This window comes from Elephas maximus, chromosome 16, assembly GCF_024166365.1.
Source record: "Elephas maximus indicus isolate mEleMax1 chromosome 16, mEleMax1 primary haplotype, whole genome shotgun sequence".
Lineage (NCBI taxonomy): Eukaryota > Metazoa > Chordata > Mammalia > Proboscidea > Elephantidae > Elephas > Elephas maximus.
This window is the reverse complement of record NC_064834.1, coordinates 84070720-84076719: the sequence shown is the minus strand read 5'-3', so window position 1 is coordinate 84076719 and position 6000 is coordinate 84070720.

The window sequence follows — 6000 nt, the reverse complement described above, 5'->3', positions numbered from 1 at the left end:
ACACCATTTACCAAAAGGAGTCTTATTATTTCCCAAAAGATTTGGCTATGAAATATTTCCAAGGATAAGTTAAAATTTTGACAGACTCAAGGTCTTGAGCTTGAAGGTGAAACATACCAGAATAGCATTAGTTATAGCCATTCAAAGCTACATCATTTAAAATTTTCCTTCAATTTTTATCAAAAGAAAGAGCATTCCTAGTACTTAATGTACGCTGCTGATAGTGAATGTCAACTCTTCTGAATTACCTGACCCGCTATATAACATTGCCTAAATATACCTATGCCCAAGAAGTATATGACCGACTAAAATCCCATTGGTGTAGTGGTTAAGTGCTACAGCTGCTGACCAAAAGGTCGGTAGTTCAAATCCACCAAGTGCTCCTTGGAAACCTTATGGGGCAGTTCTACTCTGTCCTATAGGGTCACTATGAGTCGGAATTGACTCGACAGCAATGGTTTTTTTTTTTAAACTTTGACCAGCTCATGGCTATTTTCCTTCAACTCTTTGTCTTCCAAATTATGATAAACTTTTTTTTTTCTTTCTGTAAATGAAAGGGGTAGTCAAACTCTTGGAATTTTAGTTTGGAATCATAATGGAATCAGAGACCCACTGTATATTATGGTCTCTCTGAACCCTGTAGTTAATGCATATTTTCTTTGCTTAAGGACAACAGCCACAGAAGCAAAGTCAGTGGAAGTCATTCTGATAAAATCTCAGATTTCACAACTTCATTTTATGGAACCCCCCATAATCAGACTCAAAATCTACTCCCACTTGGGTATTTTTACTATTTGCACCTTTTTTTTTCGAATCATTCTTCCCCCAAATATTTACATAGATATCACTTTCACTTACTTCTTCATTTCTTAAATATTATCTTTTTAATTAGTCTTACCATATAACAAAATTAATTTTATATTTTTCCATACATATTCCTTTTTGACCACTGCTACTCTGAAATACTTCCTTATGGTCCTTTACGCCTCTTAACATACTAATGATTTATCCATTTAATGTATTTGTTGCTTACTTTTTGTCTTCATCCCTGAAAAATATAAGATCCCTAGACAGCAATTTTTGCCCCTGTTGCTTATGCTGCTAAACAGTGCATCAATAACTTGCACTTAGTGCACATTCAGTGGAAGCATGTTAGATGAATAAATGAAATCATGGTTTTCAGAAAAAAAAAAAAATCCAGGTTGCAGACGTAAATGTTCAAAATCAGTTATTAAAACAAAATCTTAAAAGTAGCCAGATAAAAAAGACACATACTACACGAAAGACAAAATATAAAAATGACAGAAAACTTCCTGTTGAAAACAATGCAATCAAGAAGACAGAGAAGCAATATCATCCAAGTACTAAATCCACCAAATCCACTGTCTTGTAGTTGATTCTGATTCATAACGATTCCATAGGGTTTCTAAGGCTGTAAATCTCTACGGAAGCAGACTGCCACATCTTTCTCCTGAGCAGCCACTGGTGGTTCTGAACCGCCGACTTTTTGGTTAGCAGTTGAGCACCTTAACCACTGCACCACCAGGGTTCCTTTCAAGTACTAAAAGGAAGCAGGGAAAGAAAAGCCTGGCCCTGAGATTATAATATAAAAACTAAGGAGAATAAAGACTGAAAGAACTAATTACCAGCAGAACTGTACTACAAGAAATGCTAAAGGACGTCTTCAGACAGAAGGAAAATGATACGAGATGGAAATAAGAGTATACAGAAAGGAAAGAACACTGGTAATGGTAACTATGTTAAGTATAAAATATTTTTATTATTATTTTAATCTCTTTAAAAGATAATTGACTGTTCACACAAAAATAATAACCTATTTTCAGATTTATACTATGTGTATAACTAGAATATGACAAAAATAACAAGAAGGCTGGAAAAGGAACAGTGCACAGCGGTCAAGAGCTTGGCTGCTAACTAAAAGGTCAGCAGTTCGAATCTACCAGCCGCTCCTTAGAAACCCTTTAAGGCAGTTCTACTCTGTCCTATAGGGTCATTATAAATCAGAATTGACTCACCAACAACTGGTTTTGGGTTTTATATAATACATATGTAATTTTATAATATTAGTTGATGGTAGATTGTGACGAGTTAAAACTATATACAATAATTCTTAAAGAAACCACTGAACTAAAAATAGATAAAAATCAATTGACTAAAAAATTAAGAGAATCAATAAATTAAAATACTCATAAATGGACTAAGCATAACAAAAAAGAAAAACAAAAACACCCAAAATACTTATATGAATGAAACAAGAAACATGACACAACTTTACTTTCAAAAAGTGAAGAGGACTTGAAAAATTTACTAATGAAAATCAATGACTACAGTCTTCACTATGGATGATACCTCAACATAAAGAAAACAAAAATCCTCACAACTGGGCCAATAAGCAACATAATGATAAACAGAAAAGACTGAGGTTGTCAAGAATTTCATTTTACTTGGATATACAATCAATGCCCATAGAACAGGAGTCAAAAAATCCAAAGATGTATAATATTGGGCAAATCTCCTGCAAAAGACCTCTTTAAAGTGTTAAAAGCAACAATGTCACTTTGAGGATTCAGGTGTGCCTGACCCAAGCCATGCTATTTTCAATCATCTCATACACATGCGAAAGCTGGACAATGAATAAGGAAGACCGAGGAATTTGAATTATGGTGTTGGCAAAGAATATTAAATATACCACAGACTGCCAGAAGAATGAACAAGTTTATCTTGGAAGAAGTGCGGCTACAGTGGTCCTTGGAAATGAGGATGGTGAGATCTTGTCTCTCGTAATTTGGACATGTTATCAGGAGGGACCAGTCCCTGGAGAAAGATATCATGCTTGGAAAGATACAATGTCAGCAAACAAGTAGAAGACTCTCAACAAGGTCAACTGACACAGTAGCTGCAACAATGGGCTCAGATATGGCAACGATTGTGAGAATGGCACAGGACTCAGCAGTGTTTTGTTCTGTTGTGCATATGGTCGCTACCAGTTGGAACTGACTCCGTGGCACCTAACAACAAAAACAAAAAATAAGAATATGATGAACAACATTATTTTCGTAAATCTGACACCTTAGATAAAATGGACAAATTCTCAAAAGACACAAACTAAGCTTACCCAACAAGTAGATAATCTGAATAGCTAGTAACTATCAAAATAAGTTAATTTGTAGGCATAAACCTCTCAAGGAAAGTCTCAGGCTCAGGAGGCTTCACTGGTAAATTCTACAAGACCTTTAAGGAATAAATGGTACCAATTCTATACAAACTCTTTTAGAAAATTTAAGATGAATGGACAGTTTATAGTTACTCTTTGAGGTCAGAGTTACCCTTTCACCAAAATCAAAGATGTGACAAAAAAGAAAACTATACACCTATATCCTTCATTAACATACTTGATGATATTCTAAACAAACATTTAACTTAGCAAATACTACAGTATATTAAAAGTGTAATACTCATGATTCAATGAGGTTTGTCCCAGGAATACAGAATTGGATCGTTATTTAAAAGTTACTCAAGACAATTGATCATATGAACAACATAATTGGATTATTATTTAAAAGTCAATCAAAACGACTGATCAAATGAAAAACACTCATCAAACAAAAAAGTAAATAAAAACAATATGACCATCAGGGAGGCAGGGCCAACATGGCAGAATAGACAGATGCTTCCAGCTAGCCCTCTTACAACAAAGACCCGAAAAAACAAGTGAAATGAGTATATTTATGACAAGCTAGGGGCCCTGAACATCAAAGGCAAAGTTAGAAAACGAACTGAGTGGCAGGGGGAGGAAGAAACAGTTCAGAAGCAGAGAGGAGTTACTGGACCTGAATTGCTGGTAGCCCTCAGGCACCATTCCCGGGAGCAGCTGCAGTGGGCTGATACTAGCATTCGGCCGCAGTTTCCTCAGGGAAAAGCAGCCAGCCACACAGCCTACTCCCACCTCCTTAACCAGAGAAGAATGGCATATATTTTACTGTGCCCCCACCCCCAAGCCAGCTTCAGCAGCTGTTGATTTCCCTGGGCCTGAGATAGGCCCTGTTGAGCACCTAGAGCCACCCTCCCGGCCTTGGAGATGGAATAAACTTCCCATTGGGGGAAAAGATAATTTGCCAGCACTACTAACTGGGGGAGCTCAGGATAGAAGCAGCTCCTGTGCAGGCATAAACAGCCCATGGACTTTGAGTATCTTTCTCCCAGCATGGACCTGTGTGGGCCTATTTCAGAATAGGCCCTTGTTGGCAGACTACAACTGTTTCAGCTGTGTGGAGGAGAGGGTGGTGTTTGATACTTGACACCGCTTTGCCTATTAAACAGGGTCCTCACCTACCCACATCAGGGGCCTAAGCACTGGTGGCTCCACTCAGGTCACCTAGCCACCCACGACAGGGGTCCAAGCATAACTAGTACCTCCCAGTCCTTACAACCAAACACACTGGTTGCCCATGGTCTGTCTTTAGAACCCACCCACACGTACGTTCTAGGGAACAGGGACACGCTTTCCTCAGAGACACTTGGGGGATGATTCTCAGCCCCCTGCCTTGTTCAGAGCATGGCTCCCTGCTGCAACCAGATACTGGTACCTACACCAATCACCCCTGCCCCTCTAAGACTGTAGGACAGAGCCTGAACCACACACTTGATGATCAGCTACCTGGACACCTGAGCTGAATTCACACAAGAAAACTGAATGGACTCCTAGACTGGCATACTTGATAACAGCTCTAACCATCTGGTGACAGGACATCAGAACTCTAAAGGTGAAAATAATCAAGCTAGCTCACTCTCAGGCAACCTATTTGGGCATATCAAAACAAAACAAAACAAGAAGCTATGATACAGTAAGTAAACATAAAATAAACTAATACAATAACTTATTGATGGCTCAGAGACAACAGTCAATATCAAGTCACATAAAGAAACAGGCCATGATCGCCTCAACAAGCTCTCAGATCAAAGAATCAAGGGATCTTCTAGATCAAAGTGCCTTCCTGGAATTACCAGAGGCAGAATACAAAAGATTAATATACAGCACCCTCAAGACATCAGGAAGGAAATAAGTAATATGCAGAACAAGTTATGTTTTAATTGTTCTTCAAATAAAGCATTGGTATTATTCTTAATAATTTAAAAAATTCCAACTTTTCATTCTTTAAGGTCAATTTCAAAATTGGGCAAAATATTTTGTTCCCTTATGATTTAAAAATCACTTTTAAAATCTAAATAATTCATGTGTTCAACACAAAAACTACAACAGAGCAGAGTCATATTTATACTTTAACACTTCCGAAAGGAAGCTGCAGCCCTTTGTGAAACATGAAAATAATGCTTTCAGGAGACATTAATATTTTAAGGATACAGAGGAGTTGTGATACTACAAAAGCTAAGTATTGATAGGAAGGAGGCCCGTGTTCTAACATTATTGGCAGATTCAGCAGATACTTGCAAACAGTAAGTTATCATTCTGCTCAAAGTATTCCAACTTCATTTTCAAGACGATATATTTCACTAACAGCTTTCTTTTATTTCCCTCAAACAACTTCCTGTTATTTTCATGGCAAACCCTGCTATTTTTATGACTCTTTTTGCCTAATGTGAGCTATAACTGATACTCTGATGGAAGCCAGATTTCTCTTTACATAAAATTTAGGAGTTTGGAGTCTGTATAATGAACCACTTAAACATTTCAGAGAATGTGGAAAAGACAGCAGGGGTCTGCAAGCCACAGGAGGGAGAACAAGATCTTTCTGTGAATATAGTCTTGCTTATCTTTCAATAACGTGGGGTGGATGCAGAAGATGGGTGAATCTCCTTTTATAAACTAGGCTGAAGCTCAACTATAAATGTGCCATTTCTCTCTGCATGCTCGTCTTACATAAGGTTACTGTCAGTGCCCTTGGTGTGGAAAAAGTCTGTTATAGTCAATAAACTGTTCGAAAACATTCCAGTCAATTTTTATCTTCTCTAAAGTTATCT